The 16,587-nt window shown below is 38.7% G+C and overlaps 1 long non-coding RNA gene across 1 annotated transcript; it reads left to right on the plus strand.

Annotated features, from left to right (window-relative positions):
• Positions 1 to 941: 941 nt before the first annotated feature.
• On the plus strand, positions 942 to 14,970 carry LOC138067626 (uncharacterized). The gene is made up of 3 exons (XR_011141863.1): positions 942 to 2,788; positions 4,276 to 6,230; positions 13,146 to 14,970. It is a non-coding gene; the product is annotated as an uncharacterized lncRNA (long non-coding RNA).
• Positions 14,971 to 16,587: the final 1,617 nt, after the last annotated feature.

Below are 16,587 nucleotides of genomic sequence, written 5' to 3' on the forward strand. Positions count from 1 at the left end.
GATGCTTGGTTCTTTCTAAACTCTATATAATATATGAAGGTTAACATTAAAAAATCACAAGGAACTTTGGAGTTTCTTCACCGTAATCTCAAGTTGCTTGAGAGAGATGACAAACCTTTTATTTAGATGTCCTCTAGCAAGAGCCATGTTTTCAAATATGTGTCTATACCATATCAGTCCCTCTTTTCAGTACCAATTGCCTTATATGTCAGATCCAAAACGCTGGGTTTGCATTGCCCAAAGTCATGTTTACACAATCCTCTTATCAGTTTGACTGAGACATGCGGAAAGTGACAGATGGGTTAATGGGCCCATAACAGTGTCATCACATCACTTCAGGAAATGGCATCAACATGCAATCATGGCATAATGTAGTATTACAGGTCATTTGCCCTCAGCACAGTTTTGAAGAATCAATGGGTGTCTCATGATTCAAGATCAGCGGTAAAACTGCACATCCTGCTCTTGAGAGTTGCTCGGACATCACTCCATGCCTTCGTTGTTGAGCCTTAGCGCTGCCTCTGCCTATGGAGCTGGCCAAAAATCAGAGCTTCACTGTTGCAGCAAATTTTGTTTTAGTTTCAGTTCAGAAAAAAACTGAGTCAAGCTAGAAAAAAAGAGAGGAGGGAGGGAAAGGGAGGAGAGGAGAGAAAAAAACAGAAGAATGAAGCGAAGACCACTTTTGTCCAGGAACCAGAAGCATCTTTGCAATTACAATAGCAGTTGCTTGGTGAAATTTATATTTTTGTAACTTCCTATGCTCCCAGTGTCCTTGTCTTCAGTATGCACTTACCAGCCAGCAAAGGAGTCTCCTATAAACTTTCATTTTCTCATAGAATATTTTGTCTGTAAAGAAATCTTTGACAATAATACAGTACACTATTTCACATAACTATGATCCTGAAAGATGTACCTATTTATTCACATTCTGCATTCTTCTATTCACAAAACAGTCTCCCTGTCTTCAAGACTTTTCACATCCCACATAGCACTCTGATTTCTCACTGTATCATATTTGTTTCCTAATTTCAGCCATCCATCAGTCCAGCATTGCCTCCTCCTGTTTAAAATTCATCCTATGGCACTCTTCTCCCAGCTGTTTGCAGTAGCTCCCCCTTCTCACCCCAACAGTCCAAGCACTTCTTTGCCTTACATCCATCTTAACAATGTCTTAGGAAAGTTTAGATTTCTCGTGCTGTCTGCAATAAGCAAGTTTCTGTTCCTTGCCAGTTCCCATCATGAATATGAGCCTAATACAGTTAGTATTAGCACATAAACTTTTTTACCTCATTTTTTCTTCTGTCTCCATTTATACTGCTTTCCTTTCATTAAAACAATCCACAATAGAATGTTTTGGTGTAACATAACTTCTGTGAATAGTGAGGTATTTCTGAGAAAATGCATTATAAAACTAAATTGTGTTGCATTGTATAGGAGTCGTAATATAACATTTACTGGAGGAAGCAATTATTTCCTCAACAATGTCCATAACGTTAACGTTCAGCTCTTCAGCTTATTGGACAGCCTTGTAAGGGTAGAAAGGTACGCTTCTTGGTAAAATAATTTCATTTTAATTTAGAATATCTTCTTTCACTAACATGAAGACTATATAAAACTGTATAGAAGCATTCTCATCATGATCATAAGAAAGGTGGACTTTTCTCATTTAGTTTATTTTGGACAAATATATTTCCTGCTGCTTTTCCAAATGGTTATCTCTAGATGTAGATGTCCAAACAAATGAAACTTCTATCTGAATCACATATACCATATAGGATTGAGAGAAGACAAATTGCAGAAGTTATTTTGTGGAAGACTAGCATTAACAAATCATTCTTTAAAAGTTTTCTTCTCATTTCTCAGATCTTCTGCGGTTTGACTCGTAAACAACAATTCCAGTCCACTTGTATTTTATGTAACTGAGTTTAGCCATCCTTTCTTCAAAGGACAAATGACAAGATTTAAATGGTGTGCAGTAACAGCTCTTTGTTGCTCTGATGTGTTCGGTAAGATGGTAACATTCCAAAAACTTCAGAATAAATGGTATTCTTATTTCTGGCCTTTTTATTAATAGCCTTGAACGTTTCCTTAACATTAATTTTGATTACTGACTGTGTGTAATCACCTAGCTATTTAGCAGGGGGCACAGCAGGCTTTGTTCTTTGTATAACGCAACCTTAGTAATGGGCCAGTTCAGGCAGTAAGTAAACGCAAACTGAAATGGATTATGGTCTTTAAGCAAAATACACAGTTCTGTTTGGACTTTTAAGGATAAGGTGCACTACTTGCAATCAAAAAAAGATTAAAGAAGCAAAAGAGTGGTTATTGTTGAGGAAGACCTCAAGAGTCTCCAGGCTTAACACGCATTTAAACAGGATTTGTAGAAAGTTACTGAAGGGAGACAAGAGCCGGTGTGCTGAAGACTCTTCAAAAACAAACTATAATACTTTATGCCCCAAAATACCAATATGTTAAGTATTAAATACTTCTGCAACATGAACATTATGCATGTTTTTTCAGCCTAAATACCAAAAGAAGAGCACAAACATGGGATAAAAAAAATGTAAAAACATTACTAAGCCCCACCTTTTTCCAAGTCAAAACGCATCATTAAAGATTTTGTTTTGACACACATGCACGTACATAACGTCTTCTGCACAGAACTGAGTAGTTTTCTTCCTCTCTTGCTTCTTTTACATCAGTTTGGTAACCTTAAATGTATGCTAATTAAATCTTCTTGTGAGTGATCCTAGGCAACCCTACTCTTGCTGGTGTACGAGGGATTCAGGTAAGCGTGATTCAGCTCTTGATTTTTCTTTTGTCAGAGGTGAAAGGGAAGTGAAAACATTTATAAAAATACTTCTCACTCATTAAAATAATGGCAATGTAACAGGATCCATGTGGGACTTTCCTTTGGCAGAGTCAGCTGGACATTTTAATAGTCTCTCAGTTGAGCTCTGATAAGCTGAGACCAAAAAATCAATATTGATGTTAAGTGAATGATAGCTGTCAAGTAGATGGGGAAATGTCTAAAGTTTAATGTAATTGACCCATATAATACATAAATGGAAAAACAAAACTGTGAAAACTATTTTTCAGGTTCTCAGAGCATGAACAAGGAGTACTTTGCTGTGGGCCAGACTCGTATCCCTCTGTTTATGTTTGTCTCACCTTTCTTGGTGAACTGTCCTATTACTATTTTGAATTTATCAAATTTAAACCATGTGGGAGCGCTTCCTCAGCACAGAGTGCTTTTCATTTCCAGATTAATGCGTTAACATAGCAAAACCAGTTTCAAATACTTTTTTTGCTTGAGGTCAGCTCAAATACATTCAACAAAGAAATGATCTTTTTTAATCCCCTTATATAAAGAATTTTCATATAGGTTAATCTAGTCCAAAGCAGTAAACACACATGTAATTTATATGTTATATTTATACACGTTTGGTCCATGTTTCCTTATGCAGAATTTCACTTCATTTACTAGCCCTGATTTACAAAGATTAGTTTCTATTTAAAATGTTAATTGTATGATTTTCCAAGGTTCATTGTTACTTGTTAAACCTATGAGAAGGGATAAAAGCATTTCTTTACACATTTGTTTGTAATAGGCATCTTCTAGCATAGGGAACAAGAGAGCTCCAGGAAGCATGATGTAAGGTTAAAAAGAGCAAAACTTTTACTGCAGATGTTACAGTTGGTATGTATAAGAATAACTTGGAGAAAGCAGAAGAATCCTACTGCTGGAAGTCTCAGCTCCTTCAACTCCTGATTCTCATGGAGAGAACTCCTGAAAAGAAGCACAACAAAACCCTTTAAATCAAACTATTCAAAACCAAAGATAGGAAAGTGTTTGGTGCTGAAACTTCACTGACTGTGACCTTCTGCTAAGAGCACTCTAAGTGTATACGCAACTAGCTCTAAAAATAAATGATAGACAGAAAATTGGCAGGATGCTCCCTGAGGTCTAAACAGTGTAATGTCATGTAGTTTGTAATTGCATGGATATTTGTCACTGCATCCTGCATGAAGGACACACACTGTGCAAACTCTTATTAATGTGTTGCATTGCTTTTTGGTTGCGATGGGTGAGCTCAGTCTGAGACTTTTTCTTTTCTTCTCTGAATCTATTATGGGAAGCCATCTGATACTTCATGAATTGCATAATAGTGTCTGCTGTGAAGTATGCAAGTATTTAATTATTATAGCACATACCTAACTTGATAGATTCCTTGACAAATTTGTTAAAACTATTTTCTCTTTACCCCCCTCTAGGATACTATGGGTTGCTTGTGCCATAGGAGGTCAGTCACGCTTCCAGAGGCCAAGGAAGACCTGCATGCTGAAGAGGAGCACCTCATTTGCCATCTCCTTCATACCTCTCAAGATTGCTAAGATGAATTATTTATCAAAGATGCTTCTGTCAAAAGTTTGGACAATAGATGTCTTCTTTAATTATCCCTGATTTTTTTTCCAGTGCAGCACATAGCAAGTTTCTTGAAGAGAATGAAATGCTCTGTCTTCAGGGTATCAGAGAACAGACTGGAGAAAAATTTTGCTCAACTTGCTTGCATGCTAGCCATGACTAAAGGCAAAATTCTCCTCTTAGCTCTATATCACCAATTCCTGCTCAGATATTCAGCTCCCTACATATGGGAGACTCACACTAGTGTCAGTAGGAGCTGAAAGGTGCCGGACTGACAGTTCTGGATGCTGAAAATCTTTTTGTAATGTAATATACATTTTAATAGACTAGACGAGACAATATCCAGTATAATCATAATCTTGGTATTGAGAAGGAAGATGCATGAGAGACCCTGAGAATCAAGTAAGTCCACAGCTGGGCTCAGGCATGTGTGGGAGGGGAAGAGTCTAGTGGGAAGGCTTTATATGCATCCAGTCTGCGGACTGAGCTCACCTATTTGAAAGACCAGTCAAAGGTTTTTCTGTTACTAAGTGCTCACAATAAGACTTAGGTGAGATTGACTGCATGCTCTCTCTCTGCAGAGGAGTCAAACAGCCTGCAATTACAAGCAACAGCGTGTGAAAATACCACAACACAAGAATTTTTAATTCACATCTACGGTACTCATGACTTTCTGTGAATATTTGCCTGAGGAATATATTGTTTGCCAGAACATTTCTTGTAGGACCTGAACGTATGTTAAAATGCGTATTTGAAGAAGCCCTGGCATTCAGACGCTCCCCACAAGCATCCTTAAATACCTCCATGACAAACCAACACCATGGAACATACTCTGTAATTACCGCAGAGAGATTATTTGGGCCCAAAACAATGCAAACCTGAAACATGAGTGATCAGTCACTGCATATCTATTGATTTGGAATTAGGCAATTTCCGACCAGCAAGGATTGCAAAGAACCTCTAAATAGGGAAATGCAGTTTCATAGCTGTTTATTCCAAGGTTTGTCCTCCAAAGCACCTAATGCCTGTCACTGGAAAAGGCTAGAAATGTGGGCTCGGTTGATCTGATGCAGCAGTAGTTGCCGTGACTCGTGACTCAGGAGTACATGGACAAGCAGTTTTGCCAGCCAGCTCATAAGCAAATATTCATTTTGCAAAAGACAATTGCAAAAATACACTGTGGTAAAACACCAACAGTTCTTGGATATGGGGCCTAATTTATTAGAATAAACTATGCATCTCACTCAGGTCTAAAATATGCCTTTAGATTTTGACTGAAGCTTATTTCTTTTGAGGAAATTGCAATTATATAGATGGTTGATATTCCTGACTGAATAAATAAGAAGTGCAGGCTAAGAGATGAAGAAATTCAGGGAGAAAACTATAAACAAAGGATGAAGACTGAGGGGAAGGAAAAGAAAACAGCTAAATGAAGAGACCTATAGTTTCCTCTTAGTGTTGAACGCATTCAGAGACTGATCTTTTCCTGAAATTTGAAGAGATGTGGGAAGAGGGGCTTGTTTTTTAATATAGGAGAATTGTTTCCTCCTTCCACCCTGAAGCAAACACTAAGCTTTCTCCCGCAAAGTTTCAGCTCAGCACTAAATAACCCATGATACCTCTGTTTCCCCCACCAGATTTTTGTTGTAGTCGAGGCTTTAAATTAGCCACAGGTGGGCTGCTGGGGCCTAATAGCAGGCAGTTCTCAGGGAGCAGCTGCTAGGTTCAGTCCCACTCCTGTTGGATTAACTGGAAGAGAACACATTGTGCAAGAGCAAACAGCAGCTTCTCCATCTGCAAACAGGTAAGCAGCTTTGTGTTTTATGAACTGAGTAAAGGAAAAATAAATAACACAAAAATTGTTTGCTTGGTGGGGGAGGAAGGGATACTAGTCTCCACTCCCTGTGTTAACTGAGATTTTGCTTCTCTTGCTTACTCATTTTCATTTGTGTCACTATTGCATGGTTAGATAAAGCAAAGAGGAGTAAGCGGATGTCTTCCATGTACTGCCTGTGTTCTGGTTGTAACTTTTGAGTGAAAAAGATGGTGCTTTTGGTGTGGAGAAAGAGCTTTGAGGGGATTGCTCTGAACCCTGTCTGAGTGGTGAGCTTGGGTCTCTCACCTAAGGCTCCCTGAGTTGTGGGCCTTTGAGTATGCTGTTTGGCAGAAGTTTAGTATTCAGTCGTTTGTATATTGCGTGCCCCAAATCTTTGCTTTTCCAGGTGTGCTGGTCAATGGGACCCCTTGATCTAACGATAAGGATACCACACTTCCTGTGTGCTATAAGCATAAATGTATTGTCATGTTCTTAGCTTATGATGTTTGCAGGTTATTGGCTTATCCTGGCTCCTCTGGTGCTCTGTGGTCATAAGAAACAAAACTTAGTTCTGGTGATGGAATTTTGTTCCCAAAGAATTCATTCCCTGTGTTCCACCCCAGTATTACGATACCCAAGGGAAACTCGATCTTTGCCTGTTAAATAGGCTACAGATCACAGCCAGCTTTATTTATTAGTTGGAAAGGAGGTATTAGTAAAGAAGCTTTATTAAATACTGAGGCTACCATATTTTCAAGAATCCTGTCGCTTGCGCTGCAGAGCGCAAGTACTGATTGCCCGTAGGTGAGGGGTTGGTCAGTGACGCCGCAGGAAGTGGCTCGCTCCCGCTAGTGCCCAGGAGCCTTACAGATGGGCCATGGGCCAGGTTCCTCCTGCTAGTTTGCCCTAGGAAGAGCAAAGCTGAAGGCCCGCAAAACTCCCTTCCTTGCTCCGCCTGGGGTTAACAAGGAAGCATAAGCCACTCGTGCTGCAAGTGTTGCGTTCACATTCTTAAAATAAGAAAGTTTTTATGAACCTAACGTTTCTATAGGCAGTAACTCTGAGGTATCCCACTTTCTTTTTTTTGTTTGCTTTGGTAAACTTACCACTCCCCCCCCGCCACAATTATAAGCCACTGTGAAGGCTAAGTTTTTGTTGTTGTTTTTTTAAGAGGTGTGCTTTTTCTCCTCACTTAATGATACAAGTAGACCATTCTGTTTGATTTTTTTTTCTCCTTTCTTGTTTCTCTACTTGTGACAAAGAGTCTTTTCATCTATAACTTTCTTTCCATATATGTTGTTTCTATGTCACACCTTATGCATATTTTTTTGTCTGTTGAACAAACAGTATTCTCTTCAGTATTTTTATTTATTGTTACCTCTTTGATACCTTATTTGCTGCCCCCTTTTTCAGAATACTGTTTCTCTTTTGGATTTGAAAATTTGGAATCTTATGGTTACTAGAATGTTTGAAATATGGTTTCAAAATCTCCCTCTTAATCTTTGTGACCAAAATGAAAGCCTTCCATTCTTTACAATTTTTTATTTCCATTTACTCATAAAAGAAACCATATGGCATTTTACTTCTACTAAAATTTGCTGCAATATGAGATGGGAGGAAGAATACACTTATTACTCATTTTAATAGCAGATATCTGAGCTTCCCCCCCCACCCCCCCTGTCTTCCCCCCTGCCTTTTCCCTGAGGATTTTGTGCTGTTTCTCCACATCTATGCTCTGGCTTTTTATGATCTCCCATTTCATGTGCTGCCTGCCTCCCTCCCCAGTTTATTTCCTTTTATTGAGTGTCTGAATTTGTTTTAAGTTCCACTGGAACAGAGCTCTGTCATCCATATCAACAGAACCACACTAAACCTTTCCTGCCAAGCTGTTTACTGTATATACTGTATTCTTCAGCTAAGAACAGTAGTTTTATGAGTTAAAAAAAAAAAAAAAAAAAACTCATTTTCTTAATTAACTTTTTTTGTTGGGGATTTAATGCATGTTCATTACAGAATTGCAGCTCTCCTCTGAAAACTGACTATGAAAAAAGTCTTTGTGGGGTTCCATATTTATTGTGTCTTAGTGATTTTTTTCAGATCACACGTACTCAGGTTAGTAGTAAAAGGATATTTTTGTTTTTCTAGCTGGCAGCCTTCTGCTTTCAGCTAGGGCTTTAGCTCAAGCTAGGTTTTTCACCTTTCCATGTATCAGCAACAGCAGGGGAAATTACAACTTCTGTTTACACCTAACTTTTCAACGGGCTGTGCAGGTGTAACAAAACACAACTTAGCAAACAGTTCTCTTTATTATGAGAAGACAGAACTCAAACCTGGCTGTTCAGTGCAGTGCTGGCTTTATAGGACTAATAAAATTAAGAAGGGGGGAAGTTATTTTGTCATAGTCACCACCACGTTTGTAATTGAGGCATGAATCTCCTAAACAACCAGGTGACGTCTTCACATAGCCATAGCCTGAAAAGCAACGGTGCTTCCAGCCATTGAAAACTTTTTTTTTTTTTTTGAATGAATGAAACAGCTGGTTGAGTTGTCAGTGGCTTTTGTGGGTGGAGTTTAGGAGGACAAAATCTTTCCCTGCTTCTGGGAGGCTGTGGCATGGAGTCGTTCCCTAATTAGCTACAAAAGCAAGTGTGCTGCTGTGTGTTGCAATGCTTGGCTTCTAGGTGAATTTACAGCCCTTGGCCTAGTAGGAAGACTTCTTAGCCTTGCATGAGGAGAGAACTTCAGAGAAGGCTTTGTAGTAGTCAGAAGAGCTATCTAGGGTGGATAATAGGAGATGTTAATGATAGGGATTTATTCAAGCCCTTCTCTTCCCCATGGCTTATTACTTCTGGCATAGACAGCTAGCTACCTGAATACGTTTTTATTAGAGAAATGGAGTGTAGAGCTGCCTCAGAAGCTACAACTGCTGTGTATGTGGCCTCTGGTTGGCAAATATGGTGTAGATAGGCATGGTAAAACACTGCAGTTGCGGAAGTGATGTGGGGGAAGAAATCTGTTACTTAGAAATTCTGGTGGGTTTCAGTGCAAGACACGCAATTTTTCTGCTTAAGGCTAACAAATGTGAGGACCTGGGGTAGAAGACTTGCCTGAGAACAGTTAGTCATATAAGCACCTGCAAAGGTTTTGGTGACAGGCCTTTTGGACACAGGTACCCTCTTTGTGGATTAAGGTTGCTCCAAAGTGACTTGGTCAAAGTCAGTCTATCCCAGAGCACAGACTTGAACCCAAGTTTCCTAAACTTCAGGTAAACTGGGCAAGGCTTCCACATATGAGCCAAAACAGTGACCACTGCTCCTCTGCTATCACTGATATGTTCACGGGGGTCACTCTGGAGCTGTCAGCTGCACCTGCCAGCACCTCTCTCTAAGCCAGTGTATTCAGAGGCTGGACTAATCTGCAGTGATGAGATGCCTAGAGATGTTCACTGTCACTCTGACATCTACTATCTGCAAAGTAAAATCTTGCAGAACCTGGAGAGGAAGAAATTCTGCTAGTTTCACTGTTTATCTCTTAAGAAATACTGATGGTTGAAAGAATTTCTGCTTCTCTCACCCTTCTTCCTTCCCTTTGAAATACTTTTGAATCCAGTAGGAGGAGGGGTGAGCGTACTACTAGGCTTCTTTATAGATGACATTTGAGAGGACTTTGAGGACTCTTCTAATTACTTTTGTCTTTCATTGAAATGTAGTTACGTTGTATTGATCACTTTGAAATTATACACTAATCTCAAATACAACCAAACTAGAAGCCGTGATCAATGAGTGGCAACAACTATTTAATTTCATCCTTATTCTTTTTCTTTCCTACCACACACTATTCACTCTTTCCTCCTTATAACATTACAAGGTTAATCTACCTGAGCTTACAGCTTTATTAAACTCTATTATAGTTCATCTGGTCAAAATATAAACGTATTACAACATTCAACGAAAAGGTTTTGTGTTTTTTGGTTAAAGAACATGCATTTAGTTCTTAGTAACTGTAAAATTGCAAGTAGAAAGACCAACATAAAAACACTGAGATGTAATTAATTACAAATGGTCTTGCCAGCCCATAAGGAAAGGTTTTTATTTTGATGTTACATACTGAGGATATGATTAAAATGTGTCGGAGGGAGGAGGGGGGGGGAAAAAAAACTCTCTTATACAGTTCATCTGAATTGTATTGGATTTGAATAGCATTTTCACACTCATTCTATGGAATGTAGTTACCTGAAATTTAAAATGCATGCTCCTTTAACATATGTTTCTGAAACACTGTGTGGTATATTCTGAAGTAAATTGTCACATGGTGCAGTATGAGAGGGTATGCTTTTTTTTTTTTTAATCCAAATAGCAGTAATGAGTGGTTATCCATTGAAATATGAGAATATTTGTTTATGTCCCAATATCCTAGTTCTCCCAGAAATAGATGGCTGTGGATAGGAATAATAAAGACAAAATACAGGAACACTTTTCTATTTGGCGGGGGGGGGGGGGGGGAACCTTCCCTGCTCCCAGCAGTCTGTGGAACTTTCCAGGCCAGAAATGGCTCAGCATCTGTGTTTAACAGCTGTGATGGATTTGTTTTAACTGGCTGTTTGTCTAATTTGGAAATCCCTATTTGTATTTGGCCCTCATACCACTTTATGGCAATGGGTTCCACAGGTCCCATTGTGTTTATCATCCTTGTTGCCTCTTCTATTCCTTTGAAACTTGGGGGAAGGGAAAGAAAAACGCAATGCCTTTATGTTCTAATCGAGAGTTTTTCATGTGGTCTGAATCCAGCCCCATGTGGAGGATCTCTTCAAGGTCAGGTCCTCTACTGTGACTTAATGCTCCTCTCCTCTCCTCCTCTCCCCTCCTCCTCTCCCATCTTCTTTGTAACGGTTAACTGAGGTAGTGTGTTCTACTGTCCAGGGAGCGTATTAGTTCCCAGTTAGTGGTCTTGTTTTCTTTCTTCTTCAGCTTGAGTACTGTTTTCATGGGTTAATTATCTGCTCTTAGCAAGGAATAAAGGTCAGATATCTCTGCTGATATCTTGAATAAAAGTGAATTTCCTGGGTAACTGCTGAAAAAACTAGGGAGTTATGAGCTTGAAGTCCAGTTTGTTTTCATGTAGACCCTAATGACTCCTCTCCTGCCTTCTGAGATGCCACTTGTCACAAGGTCACAAAAAACTAGCTGGTATTAATGAGCACAGCCTCCTTGGTCAGAGGAGTCTGTTTCACGCTGGTTGAGTAACTGACTCTGGTTTAACAGAGGAGTGCAGAATTTGGCCCATTTCCCAGGGCCAATAGATTTTATCTGTGTTTGGACTTCTGAAATACCAAGGATACTATTGCTTCCTTGACAACGAGTTGGTGAATTCCATATCGCAGAGCATGAGCACCTGACTGCTTAGTTCCTATGTGCTGATTGGGATTGATGGATGTCTCCTGTGGAAAGTCCATAAGACATAAAGAACATAATCTTTTACTTTTTGCTGTTTGAACTGCAGTTGTTTTTGTGGCTGACAGCGAGTGGATCTCCTAGGAACTGAATCAGCTACTGTCTTGTTAAGCATGATAGAACTTCATGGAAAAGGGATCTCAATTTTTGGGACCCCATGTTTTGCGTTTAACCTCTCTTGCTTGCTAGGGAATTGTTTGTTAACTTGCTAGCCACATAGGGATGCATCATAAAAGGGAATGAGATTTCTGACGAAGGACACAGATCTGAAGTCTCTATGTTTAAAATGGTGATTGTTTCCTATGCTAGTAGGCTATTGCAGCCTATTTGCTAGTAGAAGCAAGTACACGTGATTTTTGTTCCATGCTGTGTTGTGCAGAACTCTGACGTGTCAGAAGATATGTCCCAAAGTCTTCGTGGAATTGGCTTGTGCATTTCCAGTTAAAACAGAAGTGAAGAAATAGTGCTTTTGCTTTGTTATAAGGTGGCATCTCTGAGAAGTGACTTTTCAAAGACTGCCTTAAACGACTCAGTCTCTTGGTGAAAAATCTAAGGCTGAAAGCAGTATGTTAATTACTGGAACAGCAAGTCAATAAATGTATCGCTGTTCTCTCATCTACTGTCCAAATAAATGAGGTCAGTATTTTATCTCTACATCTCTCTTCCTCCTCCTCCTCCTTCCCCAAGATGAAGAATTTAAGACATTGGTTTCCTTTGCAATTTTACAAAGGACAAAGCAGAAATTGCTGCTTTCTATGAATACAACAAGCTGATGTATTAGGAATTTTTTCTCTAAATGGCTTTCATTGGTAGAGGCAGATAAAGTAATTTATTTTAGATATCTCTTTGCAAGTAGGTCGCTAAGACTGTTTGGCTCTCAAAATGAATCTTCCTTTTGAAATGTGTTTAAAGATTTAAGTTTAGCCCTAGACATCCATCTCCAAAAGCTTTTGGACTTCAAACAACGAGCTTAACTAGCCTCTAGAATAACATGAAAGGTAGTACAATGTCCAGAACATCTATTGAAAAAGCCTCTAATATTTCTAAGTGCCCAATTTATCTCTGGATTTAACTTTACAACTGATGGAATTTTTAAATGAGAAAGTTCTTCTAAAATGTAATCATAAGCTCCTCTAAAACAGAGTGCTGAACCAACTGGGACAGATTTAGTTTCTTACATGCCTATTTGCAGTAAGATACCCTGCTTGAGCGAATGATTTATTGTTTCTGTCAAAAGGAGCTGCAGTTTCTCTTGCAAAGTTGTTAGAGGCTGAGTCTAAAGGGATTAGCAGATTTTGAGCTTAAACTTTTTAGTGCATCATTTGGATAATTTACAGTACCTCTTTTAGTGGCTGTGGAAATGCTGATCTGCCTTTTCATATGGTGACACTAGTAGTTTTCTAGCGTTATAATTACTTTACAACTTCTAACTCCTCCTTTCCTTCCTTTTCAGAAGTGGAGCGTCCAACTGTTTGACTCTACTATATCCACTTTCCCCCTCCCTTTGTTGTTCACTGTAACACAAATGCACTTTAGATCTAGATGTTAATAAGTGGGTGCGTCAGAGAATAACGGCAAACGTTTTCCTTCCTCAAATGCCTCCAGGACCATAATGATCAGGAAACTATAGAAGATTCTCCAAGATGTGGCCTTGTCTGCAAAGAGATGGCAGCTGTCAAGATTGTATACAATTTCAATTTGCTTTGAGGAAAAGAAAGGAGGGTCCCTTCATATGTCACAGCAGCTCTGCAGTCAGACTTGCTCTTCTGTGGTGACTGTTTAATCTCACCTGTTCTTTCCTTCAGTCTGAAAAGCTGTTTAAATAGGTTTCTGCTTCTGGGTGTGTCTTTGGAATTAGCATTATTCCGTGAGGATTGTATAACTTGGTATATGACAAAGGAGGGCATCGAAATCTTAAACTGTCTTTCCGCACTTAGTTTCTCAAAATGCCCTTCTTGGGTAGCCAGCTTCTCCACTGGGGAGTGCTAAGTTTGCAAGATGGGTTGAAAGTCCTCACAGGTGGCCCTGCGTGGAGCAGTAAGTGTCTCTTCAGCATCTCTTCAAATCCTACAGTTCCATAAAATTATGACCTTCATCACTACTAAAAACAAATTAACACTGACGTATAAAGTTTTTTTTTTTCTTTGCTTAACAAAGTTAAGCTAGTTTGGTGTAGCCTGCAGAAAATGACCCAAATTGCCTGTTTCTAGAACTGTTTGTGTGTTCTTAACTTGTGTGTGATACTTTTGCCAGAGTGTATCTGACCTCACTGCCTCATTTCTGGGTAACTCCTTTAGGCACTTTTTTCAAAGGTAGCTATGATTACTTGGTGGTTGTTATTGTTTCTTTCTTTCTTTAAATAATTTGATCTGTGTTGCTCTGTTTCTTAGTGTAAAATGACAATCTGTCAGTATTTTTTTTTAAACTGTGCTCTATTTCAAATTGTAAAGAAGAGGGAATGGTGTATTGAGTCTTTCATTGGCTTTCATTCAGTTCTTGGCACAAGAATGCTGTGTACTTTCTTCCCTCCTCCCCTCCCAAGTAAAATACTTGAATGTTGTGTCTACATATGATCACTGAAAGACAAATGAACTGTTTAGAGAAGTTTAAGTAGTTAGTTTAAAATAGTGGTTTCCTCCCACCCCCTTAACTGTTTCTTCTGTGATGAACCCAGACTTCAGTGAACATGATCTGGGTCTGTTACTTTTCTGTCTCAAGCATCCATACAAAAGAATCTATCCGTGTTGTGTCTGCATCGAAATTTTCCACAAATTATTTGAAAAGGTCCATCATAAATTTTGCTGTTAGCAGTGCATGCCTTAATCTTAACAGAAAATTTTGCCTCTTATGACTCCTTTGCCACTCCCAGTCCATTAGGCTACAGATCAGTGATAAATGGTTTTTTTTCTTTTGTTGTGGTAATTAATCTTTCACATGTTTATAGCGTATTTCTCATGGCACGCTCTCTAACCTCTTTGGGGGATTACAAAGGTGGTGTTTTGAATCCTGATTTTCTTTGGAAATGTTATAGAATTGCTTACGAGAAGATTTGTATCAAATGGCTGCATCTCTCCTTATCATAATAGGTTGTGGGTGAAATTAATTTCTTCATAGTCTCCAATGGAAAATATAGTTTATCATGATATGCTTTATTGTGAATCACATGAAAAGACTTTGATATGTTTTTTTCAGGAGCAAAAATTCTATTTATAAGGTTTTGGTGGATGAATTTCAGATAGGGCTGCTCTTGTGCAAGGGAGGAGAAACAAGATTCTTGATGAGTTGATGGATTATTTCTAAATTGTCTTTGTCCTTTACATTACAGTTACTAATAATGATTCATGATACTTGGCCATTTTCTCCTTCTTCAGGAATACGTTTCTATAAATTGCTGTATCTGATTCTTCTTTCCCTAAAACTGATTATTTTGTTGTTTTCATTATTTTGTTCGGCACTAGAGATAGTGTCATATGATATGAGGAATAACAGTTGTTTTAGTGTGCAGGTAATGATGAGTATGTTTGTATAATCTGAGGAAATTTCAATGTAATTAACACCTATTAGGAGATATTACCTTGATACTCATAAGTTTCATAATACTTTAAAAGGGTAACAGAGGCTGTTTTTTATTAAGTTTTTATATGCTCAAATAACAAACACGTGCCCTACATAAGCACTTAAATGCACAATTGAATCTATTCCTTCGGGGGGGGAGGGGGAAGGAAAGCAAAAAAAGGTAACTCCTTATTTTTAAGGATGTTTTCAAGCGGTATAGATATCAAACACTGAAGTTTTAATATTGGGAGAAATGCTGAAGTTTTGCAGACTTTGGCACTAGCTTAACAGGTGCATCTATCACCCCAAATCAATTTCTGTCAGATTATAATAACTTGGCAGGTTTAGGTCTTGATGAGGAGGGTGGGACTATTTTGCTTCAGTTACAGTGCCCAGCTATTCTAATTAATCTCCACTTAATTTAAAAAAATTACTTACTGTATCTGATAATGAGTTAATTTGTAATTCAATTAACAGCACCATTTGCAAGCATTTAATGTGAACAAAAACACCTGCTGAACTACTCAGTCTGCATTATACCTGGGAATTGACATCTCTGGAAAGCCAGGCTGGGCAGGACCAACGTGTGGAACTGTCCACCAAGACGGACTGTTGCCACCTTCCTCAAATACCTTTGAAATTTTACCCCTAATAAATAAGTTGCCAGCTGGTGGCTAGAACAGACTGCTTCCTGTAAGGTTTTCTTATTCTGTCCTAACGTAAATATCAATGCTTCAGTTCCTAGGCAATCGAGAGATACTTACGACATAGGACAGCCAACTCGATCTGCTGCAGTCAAGCAGCTGTCTTCCGGGTGGGGTGTTTGGAAATGGCTGCTGAAGAGGAGGTTCCCTCCCTCTCCCACAATACTAAAATCCTATGCCTTGTTTTTTGTGGGTTCTCTGGAGACTTCTGGTAGCCATCTAGTGAAGCACTTAGGTCTGTGCTAATTTTACATTGTTTGTAGTTCGCCTGAACGTAGAAGGATGCACTGTAGAGCAGAGGAGTTTCTAAAATCAGACTCCTGTGTGGGCAAAAGAACAAAATCAAATTTGTTCTCTTTATTGGTTGTTTGCAGGCATGTTAATGCTTTAAAGATGCATATAATTCTGGGACTACTCTATTATTGCTGTATATGGAGTTTCGATTGTTGTCGATGCCCTAAAAGTTAGTCCTTGAAAAAATTCAAGGTTAATTTATTTGACAAATAGATCTTTTTAGCTGTAAGCTTGGCAAAGCTGAAAGATAAATCTTGTTGTAGTAAGTGCTCTTGTTGATCTGTAACTTGCACAGTATATATTACTAATATTTTTGTTAATTTAAACAGAAAAATTTTATTT

The sequence above is a fragment of the Struthio camelus genome, chromosome 6 (genome assembly GCF_040807025.1).
Source record: "Struthio camelus isolate bStrCam1 chromosome 6, bStrCam1.hap1, whole genome shotgun sequence".
In the NCBI taxonomy this organism is placed as follows: Eukaryota; Metazoa; Chordata; class Aves; order Struthioniformes; family Struthionidae; genus Struthio; species Struthio camelus.